This window comes from Pristiophorus japonicus, chromosome 4 (assembly GCF_044704955.1).
Source record: "Pristiophorus japonicus isolate sPriJap1 chromosome 4, sPriJap1.hap1, whole genome shotgun sequence".
Lineage (NCBI taxonomy): Eukaryota > Metazoa > Chordata > Chondrichthyes > Pristiophoridae > Pristiophorus > Pristiophorus japonicus.
The window spans coordinates 53,925,606-53,952,693 of record NC_091980.1 but is presented as its reverse complement, the minus strand read 5'-3'; the positions used below and the strand labels follow the sequence as shown (position 1 = coordinate 53,952,693).

At 48.0% G+C, this 27,088-nt stretch overlaps 1 pseudogene; it reads left to right on the top strand.

The window, feature by feature from the left end:
• The first annotated feature begins 5,065 nt into the window (after positions 1 to 5,065).
• LOC139262442 (sialic acid-binding Ig-like lectin 12) overlaps positions 5,066 to 27,088 on the top strand; it is a 239,010-nt pseudogene continuing 216,987 nt past the window's right edge.

Genomic DNA, 27,088 nt, shown 5'->3' with positions numbered 1-27,088 from the left:
ATGCTGTCCACCGTGATTCTTCTCCTCAGGAACTCCACTTCAGGGGCCAAGAAAACACACTTCGAGTGTTTTAACCTGAGCCCCACACGATTAAGCCGACCAAGAACCTCCTCCACGTTCTGCAGGTGCTCGACGGTGTCCCGACCTGTAACCAAGATATCGTCCTGGAAGACCACAGTGCGCGGGACCGACTTCAGCAAGCTTTCCATGTTCCTCTGGAATATCGCCGCGGCCGATCGAATCCCAAATGGGCATCTGTTGTAAATGAAGAGACCTTTGTGCGTGTTGATGCAGGTAAGGCCCTTCGATGATTCCTCCAGCTCCTGCATCATGTAGGCCGAGGTCAAGTCCAGCTTCGTGAACGTTTTTACTCCGGCCAGCGTCGCAAATAGGTTGTTTGCCTTTGGTAGCGGGTATTGATCCTGCAGGAAGATACGATTGATAGTTACCTTGTAATCACCACAGAATCTGACACTGCCATCTTCATTGAGGACTGGACCGATTGGACTGGCCGACTCGTTGAATTCTATTGGCGAAATGATGCCCTCTCGTTGCAGCCAGTCCAGCTCAATCTCCACCCTCTCTCTCGTACACTACCGCTCTCTCCTTATGATGGATGGATCGCGCCCCCGGAATCAAGTGGATCTGCACTTTTGCTCCTTGGAACTTCCCAATGCCCGGTTCAAACAGCGAGGGGAACTTGTTTAGGACCTGGGCACACGAAGTGTCGTCAGCGGATGAGAGTGCTCGGACTTCGTCTCAGTTCCAGTGTATCTTTCCCAGCCAGCTCCTGCCGAACAGCATGGGGCCATCGCCCGGTACCACCCAGAGTGGTTAATTGTGTACTGCTCCATCATAGGAGACTTTCATAGTAACGCTGCCGATTACGGGAATCAGTTCCTTTGTGTACGTTCTTAGTTTAGTCCAAATGTGGGTCAGGACTGACCTTGAGGCCTTGCTGCGTCACAATTTATCAAAAGTCTTTTTGCTCATTATGGCACTGGCTCGCGTCCGTATCCAGCTCCATTGACACCGGGAGTCCATTTAATTCAACCTTTGCATTATTGGGGGACACTTTGTGGTAAATATGTGCACCCCATATATCTCTGCCTCCTCGGTCTGAGGCTCTGGTTCATTGTGATCCGCCGTGGATCTGTCCTCCTCTGCAACATGGTGGTTTGCAGGATTAGCAGGGTTTGCAGCTCACCTGCACATGCATTGGAGGAGTCCCATTGTTCCACAGCCCTTGCAAATGTATCCTTTGAAGCGGCATGAATGGAAACGATGATCACCCCCGCAATGCCGACAAGGTGTTAATGGCCTTGCATTCACTACCCTTGATGGTGGGCTCTGAGTCACCTGCAGACGTGCAGATGCAGGCATGTAAGTCCTGCCCTGTCCATTGTAATTCTAAAACAACATTACTTTGTTCACAGTACTTGCAGCAGCACTCGTGGGGGTGTGGTGGTGGGGGGGGAGTGGGTTCCTAAATCGTGGAACTGGGCCATTGCGGCGGCCATGCCAACTCTAGTGCACTCCCTCAGTATGCCAGTCCTGGACCGTGGAGTGCCCGCCAGTATCCCCCCTGTCCCCATGGGCAGCCGCTCACTCTGGAAGGACGGCAGGTTCCGGGCGGACCCCAGGGTCCTCCATCTCCGAGGCAATGCCCGTCCGTCAGTGGGTGACCTTTGTCCCCGTGTTCCTCCGTGTTCCAATAGTTGTTCTCCTTTGCAACAACTATTTTTAGCTGTATCAGTAATCAAGTGCTCCCTTGTTTATTGGTTTTTTTGTTTTATTGGAGGGCACTAGAAACACAAATTATACAAGTGCCCCCTGTCGGATTGCCAACAAGATTGATGTCCAGGACACAGCTGCGAACATTGTCCAATCGGCTCATTACGAGCCTGTTCGCTTTCTGATTGGCCGTGGGAAGGTGGGGCACTGCGGGGATGGGCGAATCAGGTGAATATGTACACCGGGGTCAACGTCCCATCTCCGACAATACTGACATTAACCCTGCTGCAACACAGTGACACAGGATTTGCACGAGTAAACCACCAAAAGACGGCTGCAATCACCCTGCTTTTATCGGGAGGTGTTGCTGCAGTTTCGGTCATGAGTTCTGTTTGCTTTAGTTGTTAGAGACTCCTTTTAAATAGACACTGTAGACTGTTTGTTGTGGTGCACAAATTAAACAGACTGTTTTCTGAGTAAATAGACTCTGTTTGCTATACAATAGACACTGATGTAAAATAGATTCTGTTTGGTTTAAAATAGACTGTTGGCCGTAAAATAAATTGTTTGCTGTAAAATATACTCTGTTTCTTATAAAATATATTCTGTTTCATTAAAATAGATTCTGTTTGCTTTAAAATAGATTCTACTACCTGTAAAACAGACTCCATTGGCCGCAAAATAAATTGTTTGCTGTAACATAGATTCTGTTGTTCTAAAATAGACTGTTTGTTTTGAAATAGACTCTGTTGTAAGTCCCACTCCACCTCCAACTCATTGGCCGACAGTGGTTTCCATCGACACGTTGCCAAAGGACATGCAAAAGAGCTGACCTCACAAATTACAGGGCAGGACAGCAAGATGCGACTCAGGGGCACAACTGGTGTAAATGTGCCCATGCGATGGAGGCCATTCAGCCCATCCCACCAGTGCTGTGCTAGCTCTTCAAATGGAGTTGTGGATTCGAATCCTGTTTCCCTTCAGCTTCCCCTGTATGCTCTCCCAGTTTTCCTTCTCAAATCCTAACTCAATCCCCTGTTAACTTCCATCTCAATTCAGTCCCTCAAAGCCGTTCCTTCGCACTCACCGAATACAAGTTGACCTGTCGTCAGTTCTGCTCCAACCCGCTCCCACGTGCCTAAGTTTTTTGTTCCAGGTCTATATGATTTCAGTAGCAGCAGGGCAGGCCTATGGCTTTAATTCACTACTGGTCAGATGATTTGCACTGGGGTCATGTGACCACGGGGGGCCTGTACGCCCCAGAATTGCGGCGCAACATAATGAACTTCCCCTCCCCCCACCCCAGCACTGAACTAATGCAATTGGTGAAAACTCAGGTATCGGTCCCTGGGAGCATGGTCAGTGTTGTGGGCGGGGCCCGGTTTGGGCGAAGGGTTGAATGGACAGACTTAAAGGGTAGCGAATACCAGGGCATAATGAGGGAGCGTTTCTGTTTTAGACGCAGTCGGGAAACTGGCTGCAATTCCCGCTCGAAATTGTGCTGGTTTACAGAAGTTAAGTTACATTTCAAGTTTCCGCATAAATTCATTTGCCTAATTGCAAATCTTCCATCAACCAGCACAATCGGGCAAAGTAACAGATGGGAATTTTTTATTTTTATTCCCTTGCATAGAAGAATATTCATTGACGTGTTTAACAACAACAACAACAACAACAACTTGTATTATATAGCACCTTTAATGTAGTGAAACATCCCAAGGCACTTCATAGGAGTATTTTGTGATAAATATTTAACACCGAGCCACACAAGTAGAAATTAGCACAGGTGACCAAAGGCTTGGTCAAAGAGGTAGGTTATAAGGAGTATCTTGAAGGAGGGTAGAGAGGTAGAGAGGTGGAGAGGTTTAGGCAGGGAGTTCTGGAGCTTGAGGCCTAAACAACAGAAGGCACAGCCACCAATGCTTTAACAATTATAATCAGGGATGCTCAGGAGGGGAGAATTAGAGTGCAGACATCTCGGGGGAGTGAGGGAGGTTGTGGGGCTGGAGAAGATTACAGAGCTAGGGAGGGGCGAAGCCATGGAGGAATTTGTAAATAAGGATGATAATTTTGAAATCAAGGCATTGCTTAGCCGGAATTCAATGTAGGTCAGCAAGCACAGGGGTGATGGGTGAGTGGGACTTGGTGTGAGTTAGGACATGGGTAACTGAGTTTTGGATCACCTCTAGTTTACGTAGGGTAGAATGTGGGAGGCCAGCCAGGAGTGCAGTCAAGTCAAGAGGTAACAAAGGCATGGATGAGGGCTTCAGCAGCAGATGAGCTGAGGGCAAAGGTGGAGGCGGGTGATGTTAGGCTGGTGGAAATAGGTGGTCTTACTTATGCTGTGGATATATGGTTGAAAGTTCATTTCAGGGTCAAGTATGACACCAAGGTTGTGAGCATTGTGGTTCAGCCTCAGACAGAAGTTGGAGAGCGGGATGGAGTCAGTGGCTGGGGAATGGAGTTTGTGGCGGGAACTGAAAACAATGGCATCTGTCTTCCCAATATTCCATTAGAGAAAATTTCTGCTCATCCAGTTAAGAGCAGTAACTTGGTGCAGTTTAATTAATACAGCTGAACATGGGTTTACCACAAAAATTAAGCTTCTTTAATAAGAGAGTCCAGTCCTGCACCTGGGATTAACCTGATTTTAAAGCAATGAAAATGACTTCAACAAACTACACTGAACCATTTGCCACTTTTATTGATGCACATGAGACTGCTGCTTAGTAAATGAAAGACTTTCTGAGATGTAAACACATTTAAAACGTGCCCACTAGTGCCTGCGTGCCTCAAGGTGAACAGGCGCAATTTGAAGAGCGTCCTCGAACGGCCACAATAGGCGGTAACTTGCCGCACTCGTTTTTCTGTTCTGGGAGCGGGGCCTCTTTTGTGGGCGGGGTCTCTTTTCTGGGCAGGGCCGCTTTTATGGACGAAGCCTGTTTTGTGGGCGGGACCGGCTGTGGGCTAAACGATGCTCGGCTCAACTTGCGTTTAAAATTCCTCAATCTTTGGCCTGGTTCGGCCAGAGGCGTGTTCTTTCACGCTGATAATTCCGGCACAAACTAACGCAAACTCTATCCCCCATGGGAGCGATGGGTGCGGCTCATTACCGTCTAAGGTCATGCCTTCTGTTTACGCTGCTTTGCCGTGGTTGCGGTGGGTTTTTAGCTGGGCGGAAGCTCAGATCCCGGAGTTGCTTGATCGGAAGAGATGGTTTCCTAACACGGATGTGAGATCAGAGAAGTAGGAAGGAGAAAAGCAGAACTAAAGGCTTGGCGATGATGAGTGTGTTGCAAGCCCGGTTTCACCCGCCGCAGATCAGTGAGTGGGGTGAGGAGACGTGATGGGCTGTGCTCCCTGCCTGATCCTACTGCAACTCTCTGTTGGTGAGTAAACCCCATGTTTGTTTTACTTTCTCCAGCTTCTACCCCACCCCGAATCTTCCCCCATCATCTCCCCCACTCAGTCCTTCCCAAGAGCACTGAGCCTTGCCGTATGTCCCACAGCCGCTCCGTAAGAAGCAACGACAAACCAATTAGCATCGATGTGATACCCACCCAGGTTGATGCATGAAAGAGGGACAACAACAACAAGAACAGCAGCAGGAAAAGATCTGTCCACAGATCCCTGAATGTAGCAGGCCAGGTAGGTAAGGTGGTTAAGAAGGCATACGGAATACTTGCCTTTATTAGCCAACACAGAGAATACAAGAGCAACGAGGTTATGCTTGAACTGTATAAAACACTAGTTAGGCCACAGCTGGAGTACTGTGTGCAGTTCTGGTCACCACATTACAAGAAAGATGTGATTGCACCAGAGAGGGTACTGTGGTATCCCTGCACCTTGCTACTGAATCACACGAGGCATGTATTGAAGACACGGTCACTGCGTGACCTTCCTTTATTCCCAGGACCCTGCGTGGGACCTCCCTTTAAATACCTGAGTGCCCAGGTGAGGAGTGTCTCCCACAAGTTCACCCCCTGTGGTCAAGGTGTGCATTTCCAGGACATATATACAGTGTACAGTGTGGTTGCATGAAGGTTACAGTTACATGAAGGTTACAGTTGTATGAAGGTTGCATACATGACAGGTACAGAGGAGATTTACGAGGATGTTGCCTGGATTGGAGAATTTTTGCTATGAGGAAAGATTGGTAGGCTAAGTTTGTTTTCTTTGGAACAGAGGAGGCTGAGGGGAGACCTTATTGAGGTGAATAACATTATGACAGTCCTAGATAAAGTGGATAGGAACGACCTATTTCCCTTAGCAGAGGGATCAACAATCAAGGGACATTCTATTTAAAGTAATTGGTAGGAGGTTTAGAGGGGATTTGAGGAGCGATTGTTTGACCCAGAGAGTGGTAGGGGTCTGGGACTCACTGCCTGAAAGGGTGGTAGAGGCAGAAACTCTCAACACATTTAAAAAGTACTTGGATGTGCACTTGAAATGCCGTAACCGACAGTGCTATGGACCAAGAGCAGGAAAGGGGGCTTAAGCTGGATAGCTTTGTCAGCCGGCGTGGATACAATAGTCCGAAATGGCCTCCTTCTGCTCTGTAAATGTCTATGATTCTAGGAGAGGAGGGTAGGGGAGTGGAGAGGAGAGAAGGGAACAGGTGAGGAGAGGAGAGGAGAAGGGAGGGGAGGGGCGGAATGGAGAGGAGAGAAGGGGTGAGGAGAGGAGTGGAGGGGAGAGATGAGGGGACGGGGGAGGTTGGGGAGAGGAGAGGAGAGCAGGGGAGGGGCGGGGATTGGCAGGGCGAGGAGGGGAGAGGTGAGGGGAGAAGGGGAGGAGAGAGAGGAGGGGAGAGATGAGGGGAGAGGAGGGCAGGGGAGGTTGGGGAAAGGAGAGGAGAGCAGGGGAGGGAAGAGGAGGGGAGGGAAGGGGATTGGCAGGGCAAGAAGAGGAGAGGAGAGAGAAGGGGAGAGGGGAGGAACACAGGAGAAGGGGGGAGAGGAGGGGAGGGGAGGTTGGGGAGAGGAGAGGAGAGGAGGGGAGGGGAGATGAGGGAAGGTTGGGGAAAGGAGGGGAGGGGAGGTTGGGGAAAGGAAGGTAGAGAGAGGAGAGGAGAGGAGTAACGGGAGGGGAGTTTGGAGAGAGGAGAGGAGGGGAAGGGAGGACAAGAGATGAGGGGAAAGGAGTGGAGGAGAATGGAGGAGAGGAGAGGAGAGGAGGTGTGAGGAGGGGAGATGAGAGGAGGGGGCGGGTGAAGACGAGAGGGGAGAGGAGAGGAGGGGAAAAGATGGGAGCAGGCAACAGGTGGAGAGGAGGGGAGGTGAGCGAAGGGGAGGAGGGGAGGAGAGGGGAGGAAGGGAGGGGACCGGACAGGTGCATATGAGAGTGGGACAGAAGGGCAGATAGAGGAGAGGGGAGGAGAGGAGGGGAGCAGGTGAGGAAAGGGGGGGGGGAGAGAGGAAGTGAGTGGGGAGGAGGGGAGAGGAGAGGTAGGGAGAGGACAGTTGGGAAGTGAGAGGAGAGGAGAGGTGAGGAGGGGTGGTGAGTGGAGTGGGAGGAGGGGAAAGGAGTGGAAAGTTTCTCTATTAGATGGGGTAGAGGGGGATTTCTCTGCTATTTAGGATATGGGGTTTCTATGTTACTGAGAGCATTATGATTGTCTGTTGGATGTGATAGTATTTGAGATTCCTTAATAACCATTTGCTGTTTCCCTCTCCCTCAGCTCTGATCAATGGAGATAGATTTGATGTGATCCAGCCTGCCCTCCTCCTGGCTGAGGAAGGGAAGTCGATCATTATCCCCTGCTCATTCACTCACCCAGAAACCTACAGACCCAAACAGATTTACATTTCTTGGAAAAGAAATGATTATCGCAGCGAATTTATATTCAATGTATCAAAGGGTTACACTCACCCTGATTACCGAGGCCAGATCGAATTCCTGGGCTCCCCAAATATGGAGAAGACCTGCTCCATCCGCATAAATCGACTGAAAGAAAGTGACTCGAGCATCTATTACTGCTGTGTGGAGGAATCAGGAGATAAAGACGAGATGTGGCATAACATCCCTGGGACTACCCTCTCTGTACAACGTAAACACCCTTTCCATTTCACCATCCACTTCACTTTGACTAGCTGCTAGATCAAGTAATAGTCGTGGCTTAGTGGGTAGTGTGATATATTCGTTACGACATCACAAACACACAAATGCACAAGATGGCTCTACAACAACTTGTCACGTGACCTTGTCACATGATGCTTTTATTATATACATCAATAATCGCATTACCACTGTCATCCACTAGGTGGAGCAGTAGTCCACTAGGGGGAGCTCTATATTACACTTCTCCCTCCTTAATGAAGAAATAATCATAACAAAACAATCATCATATATAACTTGCATGGTTATACACAACAAAATATATCAACTTACTTTGCCATATTTACACATCAAACTTCCCCACTTGTTTTCTGTTTTGAAGAGGATACCTTCGCTATTGAACAGAACCTTCCAAACATGGTGTTGAACTCAGACTCACTGTAGGCCGAGCCTGAGGAGTGTTTTCCTCCAAGGGCAATCCTTGATCTGCATTTGGACTCTCTACAAGACTGTTTGTCTGCCTGACTCGGACTCGCACTTAAATTCTGACTTCAACGTGGACTTGTTTCTAGCACATCTGATGTAGGATTTGCTACTGGTACTTTACTTGTAACAAGGCTATCTGACTCATTAGAAATAATCCAATCATTCCAATTTTCAACTCCTTCCACATGCGTAGGTAAAATATGATCAATGTGAACAAACCTAACCTTTCTATGATCAAACATCTTGACCAAATACATAGAAACATAGAAAATAGGTGCAGGAGCAGGCCATTCAGCCCTTCTAGCCTGCACCGCCATTCAATGAGTTCATGGCTGAACATGAAACTTCAGTACCCACTTCCTGCTTTCACGCCATACCCCTTGATCCCCCGAGTAGTAAGGACTTCATCTAACTCCCTTTTGAATATATTTAGTGAATTGGCCTCAACCACTTCCCGTGGCAGAGAATTCCACAGGTTCACCACTCTCTGGGTGAAGAAGTTTCTCCTTATCTCGGTCCTAAATGGCTTACCCCTTATCCTTAGACTGTGACCCCTGGTTCTGGACTTCCCCAACATTGGGAACATTCTTCCTGCATCCAACCTGTCCAAACCCGTCAGAATTTTAAACATTTCTATGAGGTCCCCTCTCACTCTTCTGAACTCCAGTGAATACAAGCCCAGTTGATCCAGTCTTTCTTGATAGGTCAGTCCCACCATCCCGGGAATCAGTCTGGTGAATCTTCGCTGCACTCCCTCAATAGCAAGAATGTCCTTCCTCAAGTTAGGAGACCAAAACTGTTCACAATACTCCAGGTGTGGCCTCACCAAGGCCCTGTACAACTGTAGCAACACCTCCCTGCCCCTGTACTCAAATCCCCTCGCTATGAAGGCCAACATGCCATTTGCTTTCTTAACCGCCTGCTGTACCTGCATGCCAACCTTCAATGACTGATGTACCATGACACCCAGGTCTCGTTGCACCTTCCCTTTTCCTAATCTGTCACCATTCAGATAATAGTCTGTCTCTCTGTTTTTACCACCAAAGTGGATAACCTCACATTTATCCACATTATACTTCATCTGCCACGCATTTGCCCACTCACCTAACCTATCCAAGTCACTCTGTAGCCTCATAGCATCCTCCTCGCAGCTCACACTGCCACCCAACTTAGTGTCATCCGCAAATTTGGAGATACTACATTTAATCCCCTCGTCTAAATCATTAATGTACAATGTAAACAGCTGGGGCCCCAGCACAGAACCCTGCGGTACCCCACTAGTCACTGCCTGCCATTCCGAAAAGTACCCATTTACTCCTACTCTTTGCTTCCTGTCTGACAACCAGTTCTCAATCCACGTCAGCACACTACCCCCAATCCCATGTGCTTTAACTTTGCACATTAATCTCCTGTGTGGGACCTTGTCGAAAGCCTTCTGAAAGTCCAAATATACCACATCAACTGGTACTCCTTTGTCCACTTTATTGGAAACATCCTCAAAAAATTCCAGAAGATTTGTCAAGCATGATCTCCCTTTCACAAATCCATGCTGACTTGGACCTATCATGTCACCATTTTCCAAATGCGCTGCTATGACATCCTTAATAATTGATTCCATCATTTTACCCACTACTGAGGTCAGGCTGACCGGTCTATAATTCCCTGCTTTCTCTCTCCCTCCTTTTTTAAAAAGTGGGGTTACATTGGCTACCCTCCACTCGATAGGAACTGATCCAGAGTCAATGGAATGTTGGAAAATTACTGTCAATGCATCCGCTATTTCCAAGGCCACCTCCTTAAGTACTCTGGGATGCAGTCCATCAGGCCCTGGGGATTTATCGGCCTTCAATCCCATCAATTTCCCCAACACAATTTCCCGACTAATAAAGATTTCCCTCAGTTCCTCCTCCTTAATAGACCCTCTGACCACTTTTATATCCGGAAGGTTGTTTGTGTCCTCCTTAGTGAATACTGAACCAAAGTACTTGTTCAATTGGTCTGCCATTTCTTTGTTCCCCGTTATGACTTCCCCTGATTCTGACTGCAGGGGACCTACGTTTGTCTTTACTAACCTTTTTCTCTTTACATACCTATAGAAACTTTTGCAATCCGCCTTAATGTTCCCTGCAAGCTTCTTCTCGTACTCCATTTTCCCTGCCCTAATCAAACCCTTTGTCCTCCTCTGCTGAGTTCTAAATTTCTCCCAGTCCCCAGGTTCGCTGCTATTTCTGGCCAATTTGTATGCCATTTCCTTGGCTTTAATACTATCCCTGATTTCCCTAGATAGCCACGGTTGAGCCACCTTCCCTTTTTTATTTTTACGCCAGACAGGAATGTACAATTGTTGTAATTCATCCATGCGGTCTCTAAATGTCTGCCATTGCCCATCCACAGTCAACCCCTTAAGTATCATTAGCCAATCTATCTTAGCCAATTCATGCCTCATACCTTCAAAGTTACCCTTCTTTAAGTTCTGGACCATGGTCTCTGAATTAACTGTTTCATTCTCCATCCTAATGCAGAATTCCACCATATTATGGTCACTCTTCCCCAAGGGGCCTCGCACAATGAGATTGCTAATTAATCCACTCTCATTACACAACACCCAGTCTAAGATGGCCTCCCCCCTAGTTGGTTTCTCGACATATTGGTCTAGAAAACCATCCCTTATGCATTCGAGGAAATCCTCCTCCACCGTATTGCTTCCAGTTTGGCTAGCCCAATCTATGTGCATATTAAAGTCACCCATTATAACTGCTGCACCTTTATTGCATGCACTCCTAATACGTGCGAGGGCCACATATATTCACTATTCTTCCTGGCAACAACTTTAACCATTTATGGTAATGGTTCTTCACTCTCAGATTCTGATTCAATTTCACACCTCTCTCTTACTCTACCTTGATCATGATTCTCTTTCTGTCTTAATTGTTGCTCTTCTACTGACTGTGCCAAGCTTGGCTTTAACAATGAAAACCGGTTCGTGGCTGTCGTTTGAGAAACAACTCTGCTAGTGTTCTACCAGTAGTGGTATGAGGAGTATTACAATAAGTAATTAGAAAATTTGCCAATTTGTCTTCCAATGACAACTGCCATTTTTTTGGATTTGGATCCAACATTTGCTTGATGAGGGCAAGTTTTACAATTTGTTTATTGTTCAGTTGGCACCCAAGCGCCCTATTATTTCCATAGGCACAACAATCTGGACGCTTCAGTTCAGCCAAGTGTACTCGTAATTTATCTTAGATTTTTAGCTGTTTTGCAAAACAAAGAACCATCTCAAAGTCTCTCTGTTGTTTGGCTGGATGATTCACCAGCAAAAATTTCAGCTAGGGAATCGGATTATCCTATCCTACGTAGCCAATGTGATATGTTCGTTATGACATCACAAACACTCACATACACAAGATGTCTCTACAGGAACTTGTCCGCACATGGTGCTTTTATTATATACATCAACCATTGCATTACCACAGTCGTCCACTAGGTCGAGCAGTAGTCCACTAGGGGGAGCTCTATATTACAGGTAGCAATCTCGATTTTGAGTTCGTAGTTTGTCGGATCAAATCCTACTTCAGGGACTCGAGCACAAAATTCTAGGTTGACAATCCAGTGTAGTACTGAGGGAGCGCTGCACTGTCGGAGCTGCTGCCTTTTGGATGAAACGTTAAACCGAGGCCCCATCTGTCCTCTCAAGTGGATGTAAAAGATCCCTTGGCTTATGTTGAAGACGAGTAGGGGTGTTCTCCCCTGTGTCCTGGACTAATATTTATCCCTCAATCAACATCACTAAAACAGATTATCTGCGTTATTATCACATTGCTGTTTTTAGGGGCTTGCTGTGTGCAAATTGGCTGTGGCTTTTCCTACATTACAACTGTGACCACACTTCAAAAGTACTTTATTGGCTGTAAATCACTTTGGGACATCCTAATGTGCTCAGGTACTGAAAGGTGCTGTAGAAATGCAAGAGTTTGATTTGTTTAGATACCCGGGAGTCAATTACAGGCAGGAATCTAATTGAGGGGTTCGGGGGGCTTTACATATAGAATACCAGGTACCCAGGAATGAGTTACAGGCTGGAATTTAATCCAGTGGTTCGAGGGGTTTGTATATAGAATAACAGATGGCCGGGAGTGAGTTACAGGCTACTATTTAGAATACACGTATTTCTATTACATTTGGATGCGATTGTATTCGAGATTCCTAATTAACTTTTGCTGTTTCCCTCTCCCTCAGGCCTGATCATTGGAGATAGATTCGATGTGATCCAGCCTTTCCACCTGCTGGCTGAGCAAGGGAAGTCGATCATTATCCCATGCTCATTCACTCACCCAGAAAGCTACATACTCAGATGGATTGACATTTCTTGGAGAATAAATTATTTTCATGGAGAAGTTATATTCAACATATCAAACGGTTACACTCATCCTGATTACTGAGGCCGGATCGAATTCCTCGGCTCCCCATTTTTGGAGAAGACTGGTTCCATCTGCAAAAAGCAATTGAAAGAAAGTGACTCGAGGAGGTATTACTGCTGTGTGGAGGAGCCAGCCCAACGCATATTTATGCAAAACATCCCTGGGACTACCCTCACTGTAGAAGGTAAACACCCTTTCCATTTCACCATTCACTTCACTTTGAATAGTTGCTGGTGCCAGTGACCACGGACCCACTTACTACCAGACCCGTGAACACTTTCTCACACTGACAATCCTCTCTGACCATTCTTTTAGACCCCTCTCCCTTGTCTCCACCCTCATCTCCGACAATAAGTGTGAGGAGCCCATGGACTTCTTTGTCTCTAAGATTGGGACCGCCCGTTCGGCTGCCTCTCAAAGGAAGCCTCCTGACCTGACGTCACATCCATCTCCAGTTTCTCTCCGATCTCCCCTCATGACCTCTCCGAGCTCATCCTGTCCATGAGACCCACTTCCTGCTCCCTTGAACCTACGTGGCTTGAGCAGTGGTGCAGCAGGGAGGGATTCAAATTCCTGGGGCATTGGAACCGGTTCTGGGGGAGGTGGGACCAGTACAAACCGAACGGTCTGCATCTGGGCAAGACCGGAACCAATGTCCTAGGGGAAGTGTTTGCTAATGCTGTTGGGGGGGAGTTAAACTAATATGGCAGGGGGATGGGAACCAATGCAGGGAGACAGAGGGAAACAAAAAGGAAACAAAAGCAAAAGACAGAAAGGAGATGAGTAAAAGTGGAGGGCAGAGAAACCCAAGGCAAAAAAAAAGGGCCACTGTACAGCAAAATTCTAAAGGGTCAAAGTGTAATAAAAAGGCAAGCATGAAAGCTCGGTGCCTCAATGCAAGGAGTATTCGGAACACAGGAGTGGGCTCTGAGCTAGTTAGAATGGGTGAGAGCTCAGATGAACAGGACCCCAAGAAAGAATGCAAAAGGCAGGAGGCAACAGAGCAGAGTAGCACTGGGGTAAGTGTAAACCACAAGGTGATAGGAAGGGACAATATAAAGGGGCTGCAGGAGGGGTCAAAACTAAAAATCATGGTTTAAAAACTAGTATTAAAACACTCTACCTAAACGCACGCAGCATTCGAAATAAAGTAAATGAGTTGACGGCACAAATCATTACAAATGGGTATGATTTGGTGGCCATTACAGAAACGTGGTTGCAGGGTGGCCAAGACTGGGAATTAAACATACAGGTGTATCTGACAATTCGGAAAGATAGACAAGAAGGGAAAGGAGGTGGGGTAGCTCTGTTAATAAAGGAAGATATCAGGGCAGTTGTGAGAGACGATATTGGCTCTAATGAACAAAATGTTGAATCATTGTGGGTGGAGATTAGAGATAGTAAAAGGAAAAAGTCACTGGTGGGCGTAGTTTATAGGCCCCAGAATAATAACTTCACGGTGGGGCGGGCAATAATCAAGGGAATAATGGAAGCATGTGAAAAAGGAACGGCAGTAATCATGGGGGATTTTAACCTACATATCGATTGGTCAAATCAAATCGCACAGGGTAGCCTTGAGGAGGAATTCATAGAATGCATACGGGATTGTTTCTTAGAACAGTATGTTACAGAACCTACAAGGGAGCAAGCTATCTTAGATCTGGTCCTGTGAAATGAGACAGGAATAATAAACGATCTCCAAGTAAAAGATCCTCTCGGAATGAGTGATCCCAGTATGGTTGAATTTGTAATACAGATTGAGGGTGAGGAAGTAGTGTCAAATGAGCGTACTATGCTTAAACAAAGGGGACTACAGTGGGATGAGGGCAGAGTTGGCTAAAGTAGACTGGAAACACAGACTAAACGGTGGCACAATTGAGGAACAGTGGAGGACTTTTAAGAAGCTCTTTCATAGTGCTCAACAAAAATATATTCCAGTGAAAAAGAAGGGCGTTAAGAGAAGGGATAACCAGCTGTGGATAACCAAGGAAATAAAGGAGAGTATCAAATTAAAAACCAATGCGTATAAGGTGGCCAAGGTTAGTGGGAAACTAGAAGACTGGGAAAATTTTAAACGAAAGCAAAGAATGAGTAGGAAAGCAATAAAGAAAGGAAAGATAGATTACGAAAGTAAACTTGCGCAAAACATAAAAACAGATATATAAAACGGAAAAGAGTGACTAAAGTAAATGTTGGCCCCTTAGAAGAGAAGGGGGATTTAATAATGGGAAATGTGGAAATGGCTGAGACCTTAAACAATTATTTTGCTTCGGTCTTCACAGTGGAAGACACAAAAACCATGCCAAAAATTGCTGGTCACAGGAATGTGGGAAGGGAGGACCTTGAGACAATCACTATCACTAGGGGGGGTAGTGCTGGACAGGCTAATGGGACTCAAGGTAGACAAGCCCCCTTGTCCTGATGAAATGCATCCCAGGGTATTAAAAGAGATGGGGGAAGTTATAGCAGATGCATTCGTTATAATCTACCAAAATTCTCTGGACTCTGGGGAGGTACCAGCGGATTGGAAAGCAGCTAATGTAATGCCTCTGTTTAAAAAAGGGGGCAGACAAAAGGCAGGTAACTATAGGCCGGTTAGTTTAACATCTGTAGTGGGGAAAATGCCTGAAGCTATCATTAAGGAAGAAATAGCAGGACATCTAGATAGGAATAGTGCAATCAAGCAGACGCAACATGGATTCATGAAGGGGAAATCATGTTTAACTAATTTACTGGAATTCTTTGAGGATATAACGAGCATGGTGGATAGAGGTGTACCGATGGATGTGGTGTATTTAGATTTCCAAAAGGCATTCGATAAGGTGCCACACAAAAGGTTACTGCAGAAGATAAAGGTACGCGGAGTCAGAGGAAATGTATTAGCATGGATTGAGAATTGGCTGGCTAACAGAAAGCAGAGAGTCGGGGTAAATGGGTCCTTTTCGGGTTGGAAATCGGTGGTTAGTGGTGTGCCACAGGGATCGGTGCTGGGACCACAACTGTTTACGGTATACATAGATGACCTGGAAGAGGGGACAGAGTGTAGTGTAACAAAATTTGCAGATGATACAAAGATTAGTGGGAAAGCGGGTTGTGTAGAGGACACAGAGAGGCTGCAAAGAGATTTAGATAGGTTAAGCGAATGGGCTAAGGTTTGGCAGATGGAATACAATGTCGGAAAATGTGAGGTCAGCCACCTTGGGGAAAAAAAAAACAGTAAAAGGGAATATTATTTGAATGGGGAGAAATTACAACATGCTGAGGTGCAGAGGGACCTGGGGGTCCTTGTGCATGAATCCCAAAAAGTTAGTTTGCAGGTGCAGCAGGTAATCAGGAAGGCGAATGGAATGTTGGCCTTCATTGCGAGAGGGATGGAGTACAAAAGCAGGGAGGTCCTGCTGAAATTGTACAGGGTATTGGTGAGGCTGCACGTGGAGTACTGAGTGCAGTTTTGGTCACCTTAATTAAGGAAGGATATACTAGCTTTGGAGGGGGTACAGAGATGATTCACTAGGCTGATTTCGGAGATGAGAGTGTTACCTTATGATGATAGATTGAGTAGACAGGGTCTTTACTTGTTGGAGTTCAGAAGGATGAGGGGTGATCTTATAGAAACATTTAAAATAATGAAAGGGATAGACAAGATAGAGGCAGAGAGGTTGTTTCCACTGGTCGGGGAGACGAGAACTAGGGGGCACAGCCTCAAAATATGGGGGAGCCAATTTAAAACCGAGTTGAGAAGGAATTTCTTCTCCCAGAGGGTTGTGAATCTGTGGAATTCTCTGCCCAAGGAAGCAGTTGAGGCTAGCTCATTGAATGTATTCAAATCACAGATAGATAGATTTTTAACCAATAAGAGAATTAAGGGTTACGGGGAGCGGGCGGGTAAGTGGAGCTGAGTCCACGGCCAGATCAGCCATGATCTTGTTGAATGGCGGAGCAGGCTCGAGGGGCTAGATGGCCTACTCCTGTTCCTAATTCTTCTGTTCTTATGTTCTTATGTTCTTCTGTTCTTATGTTCTTATATTATTCCCACCAAACTGCTGACCACCCAACTTTCTTTTCTGGCCTCCATGTTAGCTGACATTTTTAGCGTTTCACTCTTCTCAGGTACTGTCCCCCTCTCCCTCAAATCTGCCTTCATCACCCGGCTCCTTAAAAAAAAAAAAACCCTCGATCCCTCTTTTCTTGCAAACTACCACCCCATCTCCAACCTCCATTTCCTCTCCAAAGTGCTGTCTCCTCCCAAATCTGTGCAATTCCATGTTTCAATCCCTTCAAACCAGATTCTGTGCCTGCCACAGTACCGAAATGGCTCTCATCAAAGCCACAAATGACATCCTTTGTGACTGTGACAAACGCAAACTGTCCCTCCTCATCTTTCTCGACTTGTCTGCAGCCTTTGACACAGTTGACCACTCTCTCCTTCTCCAACGCCTCTCCACCGTCGTCCAGCTGGGTGGGACTGCACTCACCTGGTTCCGTTCTTATCTCTCTAATCGCAGACAGGGAATCACCTGCAGTGGCTTCTCTTCACGCTCCCGCATCGTTACCTCTGGTGTCCCCCAAGATCTATCCTTGGCCCCCTCCTATTTCTCACCTACATGTTGCCCCTTGGTGACATCATCCAGAAACACAACATCAGTTTCCACTTGTACGCTGATGACACCCAGCTCAACCTCACTACCACTTCTCTTGACCCGTCACAGTCTCTAAATTGTCAGACTGCTTAAGATGAGCAAAAATGTTCTCCAATTGAATATTGGGAAGACCGAAGCCATTATTTTCTGTCCCTGCCACAAACTCCGTTCCCTAGCCACTGATTCCTTCACTCTCCTCATCTGTCTGAGGCTCAACCAGACTGTTCGCAATCTAGGTATCATATTTGACCCTGAAATGAGCTTTCGACCACATATCCGCAGCATAACTAAGACCACTTATTTCCACCTCTGCCCTTGCCTCAGCTCATCTGCTGCTGAAGCCCTCATCCATGTCTTTGTCACCTCTAGGGCTCAATTTTGGCCACTAGAGATTTCTGGCGTACTTACCAGAGGTGCATCAGCTTTCCACATATGGAAGTGCGCCAAAAATCCTCGGGACGATTTTGGCTGCTGTCCCGGGTCTTCTAGCTGCTGCCATGGCGTGGTGACTGGGTCTGTGGGCGGAGCCAGCGTCCTGTGCTGGAAACAGTGCCGGGACACTGGACATGCGCAATAGGATCTGGATTGCCGTGATCGCCACCCAGTAGAATCGGGTCAGCCTCCCGATACTTTGCCGCGTTTCTGCCCAGCCCAGCCTCTCCACCCGCCCCCCCCTAACACCCACCCCCCCCCCCCCACACCCTTCCCTTCAGCCTCCTGATGCGTCTTTGCTGGCCGCCCCTTTCCCAGGCCAAGTGGCCTCCCGTACAGCCTGGTCCGCTGCCTTCCCCAGCTGAGTTCAATTCAAGGCAGGATTTACTACAATTATTTATTTGTTATTCAATTGTTTGCCCGAGTTCTTTATTTTTATTGAGTTATTTCAACTTTTATTTGCAATGTTTGATGCTTGGTGCTTGGATGCAGGTCCTTACTTACTTACCTGCGCCGATTTCTTAACTGCCCGCAAGGTTTTTCAGAGCTGGCCACATACGCTGACCTAAGTGGATTTGGAGTAACTTTTAGCTGGCCAGAATTGCCTTAATGGCCAAAACTGACATAAGTGGCTGGGAACGCTCCCTTTTGAAAAAACAAAATTGTACCTAACTGAGTAACCAACTTACTCCAAAAAAATTGGAGCAAGTTATGGCCAAAATTAGGCCAATGCACTCTTGGCTGGCCTACCTCATTCTATCCTAGAGGTGATCCAAAACTCGGCTGCCCCTGTTCTAACTCGCACCAAGTCCTGCTCACCCATCACCCATGTGCTCGCTGACCTACATTGGCTTCCGTTTAAGCAACGCCTCGATTTCAAAATTCTCATAATTATTTTCAAATTCCTGTAGGGCCTTGCCCCTCCCTATCTCCGTAATCTCCTTTAGCCCCACAACCTCCTCCGCGCCCCCTCCCCACCCCCAGCCGAGAAGTCTGCGCTCCTCTAATTCTGCCCTCTTGAGTATCCCTGATTATAATCGCTCAACCATTGGTGGCCTTGCCTTCTGTTGCCTAGGCCCCAAGCTCTGGAATTCCCTCCCTAAACCTCTCCGCCTCTCTACCTCTCTCCTCCTTTAACTCACTCCTTAAAACCTACCTCTTTGATCAAGCTTTTGCTCACCTGCCCTAATTTCTACTTACGCGGCTCGGTGTCAAATCTTTATCGCATAATACTCCTGTGAAGCGCCTTGGGACCTTTCACAATGTTAAGAGTGCTATATAAATACAAGTTGTTGTTGTTGCACAGGGTCTGTCACACTGACTCTCCTGTCTGCCCAGGGATTGTCACACTGACTCTCCTGTCTGCCCAGGGTCTGTCACACTGACTCTCCGGTCTGCCCAGAGACTGTCACACTGACTCTGCTGTCTGCCCAGAGACTGTCACACTGACTCTGCTGTCTGCCCAGGGATTGTCACACTGACTCTCCTGTCTGCAGAGGGTCTGTCACACTGACTCTCCTGTCTGCCCAGGGACTGTCACACTGACTCTCCTGTCTGCCCAGGGACTGTCACACTGACTCTCCTGTCTGCCCAGGGACTGTCACACTGACTCTCTGGTCTGCCCAGGGATTGTCACACTGACTCTCTGGTCTGCCCAGGGTCTGTCACACTGACTCTCTGGTCTGCCCAGGGTCTGTCACACTGACTCTCTGGTCTGCCCAGGGTCTGTCACACTGACTCTCTGGTCTGCCCAGGGACACTTACACTGACTCTCCTGTCTGCCCAGGGACTGTCACACTGACTCTCCTGTCTGCACAGGGTCTGTCACACGGACTCTCCTGTCTGCCCAGGGACTGTCACACTGACTCTCTGGTCTGCCCAGGGATTGTCACACTGACTCTCTGGTCTGCCCAGGGTCTGTCACACTGACTCTCTGGTCTGCCCAGGGTCTGTCACACTGACTCTCCTGTCTGCCCAGGGACTGTCACACTGACTCTCCTGTCTGCCCAGGGACTGTCACACTGACTCTCCTGTCTGCCCATGGTCTGTCACACTGACTCTCTGGTCTGCCCAGGGACACTTACACTGACTCTCCTGTCTGCCCAGGGACTGTCACACTGACTCTCCTGTCTGCCCAGGGTCTGTCACACTGACTCTCCTGTCTGCAGAGGGTCTGTCACACTGACTCTCCGGTCTGCCCAGGGACTGTCACACTGACTCTGCTGTCTGCCCAGGGATTGTCACACTGACTCTCCTGTCTGCCCAGGGTCTGTCACACTGACTCTCCTGTCTGCAGAGGGTCTGTCACACTGACTCTCCTGTCTGCCCAGGGACTGTCACACTGACTCTCCGGTCTGCCCAGGGACTGTCACACTGACTCTCCTGTCTGCCCAGAGACTGTCACACTGACTCTGCTGTCTGCCCAGGGTCTGTCACACTGACTCTCCTGTCTGCCCAGGGTCTGTCACACTGACTCTCCTATCTGCACAGGGTCTGTCACACTGACTCTCCTGTCTGCCCAGGGTCTGTCACACTGACTCTCCTGTCTGCCCAGGGACTGTCACACTGACTCTCCTGTCTGCAGAGGGTCTGTCACACTGACTCTCCTGTCTGCCCAGGGACTGTCACACTGACTCTCCTGTCTGCCCAGGGACTGTCACACTGACTCTCCTGTCTGCCCAGGGACTGTCACACTGACTCTCTGGTCTGCTCAGGGATTGTCACACTGACTCTCTGGTCTGCCCAGGGTCTGTCACACTGACTCTCTGGTCTGCCCAGGGTCTGTCACACTGACTCTCTGGTCTGCCCAGAGTCTGTCACACTGACTCTCCTGTCTGCACAGGGTCTGTCACACGGACTCTCTGGTCTGCCCATGGTCTGTCACACTGACTCTCTGGTCTGCCCAGGGACACTTACACTGACTCTCCTGTCTGCCCAGGGACTGTCACACTGACTCTCCTGTCTGCCCAGGGACTGTCACACTGAGCATGTTTCCCGTGAGTGGAGCAGGCTTGCTCCACTTCCAGGTCCAGTCCCCAGCTCCTGTTTGCTCATCACTGCTCTTGATTGCTGTATTTCAGAGAGAGAAGACCGCAACCCACAACAGCCCAATTAATCTCCTCAGTGACTGGGGTATTAGCAGAAGGCTACAAGCTGGGTCAGGGAGTAATCCTCACCATCAGATCCGTGCTGGCTCTGGGATTGCTGACGATCGCTTGGCTCATTGGAATCTATCTGATGAAGAGGAAGGAAGGTACGGTTAATCTGAGTTCTCCAACATCATCGATTTTTGCCGCAATCATGTTATTCAGAGTTTATTTTAAAGCACAGTGGCCGAGAAATTTTGTTGCGCCCCATTTGGGGGCGGTAATATCCACAAGGCGAGACTTCATGTGCCAGGTGCGGAAGTCCTGCCCTCACTCTAGAAATTGGGGTTATCAACCCCCAAGGGGAAGTGGAGCGCAAAGAAATACGTTCCACTTCCTCTCGGGGGGTCGCTAACGGAGCGGACGGGCTGGAAGCAGGGCACAATGCTACGTACTGGGCCACGTTGGAGGGGCTCTCCCCTTCATTAAAGGGGTGGGCCAGAGCTGCCAACTCTGCTGGGCCCTACCTTGACCGCCGGGGAATGGGGGGCTCAAATGACGTGCTGGCCCACTAGATTGCGGCATGGACCCAGCGATCGGAGCGCCAATGGGCCGCGACAAGTGAGACGGAAAAATTTTTACTGACCAGCCCGCCACCTCCCCTTTAACTTGCGCCCCGCGAATGCCCCGCTGCCCCGTTCACATCACCTGAAGCTGTCGTTGTCATCGCCTGGTGCAGCTTCAGGGCGCGCGGGCCCAATTTTTGTTCTGTGGCGAAAATATTGTCATCGCCGGCATAGCGGAGCGGGGCATTACCGGTTACTGCCGGAGTGGTTAGCGGCGCTGCGCCCGGGTGAAAAGCCATTTGCACACCGTTATTGGGAGGCACAAACGGCGCCAATTTCTCCCCCAGGGTCCGTGAATAAAACCAGTGCCCCGCCCTGCTCTACTGTCAGAGTCTCGGTATGACCCGGCTCCAGAGCTCATTACAGCCTTGGTCCAAACATGGACAAAAAAGTTGAATTCCAGAGATGAGGGGAGAGTGACTGGCCTTGACATCAAGGCAGCATTTGACCGAGTGTGGCATCAAGGAGCCCTAGTAAAACTGAAGTCAATGGGAATTGGGAGGAAAACTCTCCATTGGCTGTAGTCATACCTAGCATAAAGGAAAATGGTTATGGTGGTTGGAGGTCAATTATCCCACTCCTAGGACATCGCTACAGGAGTTCCACAGGGCAATGTCCTAGGCCCAACCATCTTCAGCTGCTTCATCAATGATCTTCCCTCCTTCAATAGGTCAGATGTGGGGATGCTCGCTGATGGCTGCACAGTGTTCAGTTCCATTTGCAACTCCACAGGTAATGGAGCAGTCCATGCCTGCATGCAGCAAGGCCAGGGCGACATTAAGTGGCAAGTAACATTCATGCCACACAAGTGCCAGGCAATGACAATCTCTAACAAGCGGAAGTCTAACCACTTCCCCCTTAACATTCAACGGCATTACGTTCGCCGAATCCCTCAGCGTCAATATCGTGGGGTTTGCCATTGACCAGAAACTTAACTGGACCAGCCACATAATTACTATGGCTTCAACGGCAGGTCAGATACTGGGTATTCTGCGGTGAGTGTCTCACCTCCTGACTCCCCAAAGCCTTTCCACCATCTATAAGACACAAGTCAGGAGTGTGATGGAATACTCTCCACTTGCCTGGATGAGTGCAGCTCCAACAACACTCAAGAAGCTCGACACCATCCAGGACCACACCAGCCTCTTTGATTGGCACCTCATCCACCTTAAACATTCACTCCCTCCACCATGGCTGCAGTGTGTACCATCTATAAGATGCACTGCAGCATCTCGCCAAAGCATCTTCGGCAGCAGCTCCCAAACCTGCGACCTCTACTACCTAGAATGGCAAGGTCAGCAGGCACATGGGAACACTATCACCTCCATGTTCCCCTCCAAGTCACACACCATCCTGACTTGGAAGTATATTGGCCATTCCTTCATCGTCACTGGGTCAAAATCTTAGAACTCCCTCCATAACAGCACTGTGGGAGTGCCTTCACCACACGGACTGCAGCGGTTCAGGAAGGTGTCTCACCACCATCTTCTCAAGGGCAATTAGTGATGGGCAATAAATGCTGGCCTTGCCAGCGACGCCCACATCCCGTGAATGAATCAATAAAGTACTGAGTGCCCCCGCCGGTCGCACTATCGGAGTTCCTATTTGTTGTCTTTTGATCATTTAATATGGATGCGTCATTCTACAAACTTTGTCATCACTTTCAGGTTCTCCCGATGGACGGTTGAGGGAAGAGACCAAACAACAGACAAGGGGATCACCCCGAGGAGTCTGGGAGCGAAGGACGTGGTGTATTTACTGGTGTACTGGGCCCTACAAATTTTAAGAGTGAAAGCAAGTTTTCCTCGATTCCGAGGGACTGCCTATGATGATGGAGCCCTATAAAAACACTGGATCGCTCACCGTCACTCAGCAGGTTCACATCCTCGACATACCACACTTTTCAGACCCGATTTAACCTAACCCTTCCGGGTGACTGGAACCTGAAATCGCGCGGGGCACAAAATAGATATCCAGCCCAAACTCAAACCCACCCCATTTACAACAGACTGGTTAGATTCAACACCACGTTCCCTTTAATAGAGACCCCTGTATAACACACCCCACACTGTAACACTCCGTGGTATCACACTCCCGCTCTAATACAGACTGATATCAACAGCCCCTGTGTAATGCATTCCTCACTGTAATACTCGCTGATATCACACTCCCTCTCTAAGACAGACTGCTATAATCAGTCTCTGTAGAATATCCTGGTGTTTTCTCTGCAGATCAATACAATGATCCAATGTCTATTTGCACGGTGGAATCTCATCACTTCGATTGAACATATTATTTAGCAATGTTTTGCATTCATGTTAACGTACGGAACTGCTTCTTTTCATGTTGATAAATAAATGTATTCATAAACGGTGCAAGCATATCTACAAACACAAACACAATCACAATGAACGAAGATATTGTACAGTTCATGGTCCTCAAAGGTGCATGAATTCGAGTAGTGTCCACGCTATTATTCTTGCACTTCCCACCGGCTGCATTCCGCCCACTGTGTTTGATGATTACATGCAGATTTTTTAATGTACCGTATTGTATGTCAGTGTAAAGTTACATTGCGACTTTTGTTCCCCTTAAAAACATAGAAACATAGAAAATAGGAGCAGTAGTAGGCCATTCGGCCCTTCGAGTCTGCACTGCCATTGAATATGATCATGGCTGATTCTCTATCTCAACACCATATTCCCGCTTTTTCCCCATACCCCTTGATGTTTTTTGTTTCTAGAAATCTATCTATCTCCCTCTTAAATATATTCAGTGACTTGGCCTCCACAGCCTTCTATGGTAGAGAATTCCACAGGTTCACCACCCTCTGAGTGAAAACATTTCTTCTCATCTAGGACCGAAATTTCCTTCCCCGTGTCCTGAGACTGTGACCCCAGCCAGGGGAAACATCCAACCCAGTCAGAATTTTCAAAGAGAAACGTCTGCTTCAGCCTGACGGGGGTTCCCGCTGGTTTCGGACCATCGGGGTGCAATGTAGAGGGAGAGGGGTGTGGGGGGGTTCCTAAATCGCGGATGTTCCCCACTGGGTCTTTGCGGCGAGCGTGCCAACTCCAGTGCGCTCTCTCGGTATGTCAGTCCTGGACCACGGAGTGCCTGCCAGTCTGCCCCCAAAACCCCCCATCCCGCCGCTCACTCTGGAAGGACGGCAGGTTCTGGGCAGACTCCAGGGTCATCTGTCTCCGCGTGCCTAGGGTTGCCAACACCTCCAGGCCTTGCCCTTGAGTCTCCAGGAATTGAAGATTGATCTCCAGTGCTACGAGCATCGTCCAATTGGCTCATTACGAGCTTCTTCTCTTCCCGATTGGCCGTGGGAAGGCGGGGCGCTGCGGCGATGGGTGTGTCAGGCGAACCAGTACACCGGGGTTAATGTTCCATCTCCGACAATACCGACAAGGTATGTTACATTAACCCTGCTGCAACACAGTGACATAGGGTTTGCACGAGTAAACCACCAAAGGACAGCTGCAAACACCCTGCTTTTATCGGGAGGTGTTGCTGCAGTTTCGGTCATGAGTTCTGTTTGCTGTAGTTGTTAGAGACTCCTTTTAAATAGACACTGTAGAATGTTTGCTGTGATGCACAGATTAAACAGACTGTTTTCTGAGTAAATAGAATTTGTTTGCTATAGAATAGACACTGATGTAAAATAGATTCTGTTTGGTTTAAAATAGACCGTTGGCCGTAAAATAAATTGTTTGCTGTAAAATAGACTCTGTTTCTTATAAAATATATTCTGTTTCATTAAAATATATTCTGCTTGGTTTAAAATAAATTCTATTTGCCTTAAAATAGATTCTGTTTCCTGTAAAACAGACTCCGTTGGCTGTAAAATAAATTGTTTGCTGTAAAATAGATTCTCTTTGTTCTAAAATAGACTGTTTTGAAATAAACTCTGTTGTAAGTCCCGCTCCACCTCCAACTCATTGACCGACACAATGGTGTCCAATGAGCTGACCTCACAAATTACAGGGCTAGATAGGAAAATCCGGCTCAGGGGTACAACTGGCGTAAATGTGCCTGTGCAATGGAGGCCATTCAGCCCATCCCACCAGTGCCGTGCTAGCTCTTCAACGGGAGTTGTCAACTAGAATTGTGTTTCCCTTCAGCTTCCCCTGTATGCTCTCACAATTCTCCTTCTCAAATTCTTACTCAATTCCTTGCTAACTTCTATTTCGGTTCCGTCCCTCAAATCCATTCCTTCGTACGCGTCCGAATAAAAATTGACCCGTCGTCGGCTTTGCTCCGACCCACGTGCCTTTAAATTTTTTGTTCAAGGTCTGTATGATTTTTGTTGCAGCAGGGCAGGCCTGTGGCTTTAATTCACCGCTGGTCAGCTGACGTGCGCTGGAATCACATGACCACGGGGGGCTGTTGCGCCCGAGAACCATAGCGCAGAATAATGAACTCGCCACTCCCCCCCGCCACCGAACTTTTAACACAATTGGTTGAAACTCGGGTATCGGTTCCTGGGGGCGTGGTCAGTGTTGTGGGCAGGGCCCGGATCGGGCGAAGGATTGAATGGAGGGACTTAAAAGGTGGCTCCAAATTGCACTGATTTTCCAAAGTGAAGTTACAGTTCAAGTCTCCGCCCCAAATTCATTTGCATAATCGTAAATCTTCCGTCAACCAGCGCAATTGGGCAAAGTAACAGACAGGAATTGTTTATTTTTATTCCCTTGCATTGAAGAATATTCGTTGACCTGTGTCACCATGGTAACCTGCTGCAGTTTTATCAATAAAAGAAACAAAGACTTGCATGTTTATATAACTCCTTTCACGACCACCAGATATCACAAATTGCTTTACAGCCAATGAATTACTTTTGGAGTAGTCACTGTTGTTATGTAGGAAATGCGGCAGTCAACTTGCCCACAACAAGCTCCCACAAACAGCAATGTGATAATGGCCAGATAATCTGTTTTTGTTATGTTGATTGAGGGGAGAACGCCTGTGCTCTTCCTTGAAATAGTACCATGGGATCTTTTTACGTCCACCTGATAGGGCAGATGGGGCCTCGGTTTAACGTCTCATCCAAAAGACGGCACCTCCGACAGTGCAGCACTCCCTCATTACTGTAATACAGCTGAACATGGGTTTAGCACAGTAGTGGGCAGAATATGGCCTGTGGGCCATCTACAGCCAGCCAGGGTCATTCTATCCGGCCTGGTGGATGGGACAGATATAGAACACGAGCCGGAACTCGAGCTGCACATTCGTCTATCCACTTTTACTTTTCATGGGTCACAGACAGGTCCGAACTGCAGCCAAGGAAAAATCATAATAATACTTCATTCAAATTAATAATTCGCAAAAGCGATTCTCCCTGGCCCGATCTTAAAAGGATCTGTTCCGTGATTTTGGACCCAATGGCGGATGACCGTACCCAGAATGCACTGTCCTCGAATATGCCCTATCCATTTTAGAGTGAAGTCATAAGAACATAAGAACAGAAGAATTAGGAACAGGAGTAGGCCATCTAGCCCCTCGAGCCTGCTCCGCCATTCAAAAAGATCATGGCTGATCTGGCCGTGGACTCAGCTCCACTTACCCGCCCGCTCCCCATAACCCTTAATTCCCTTATT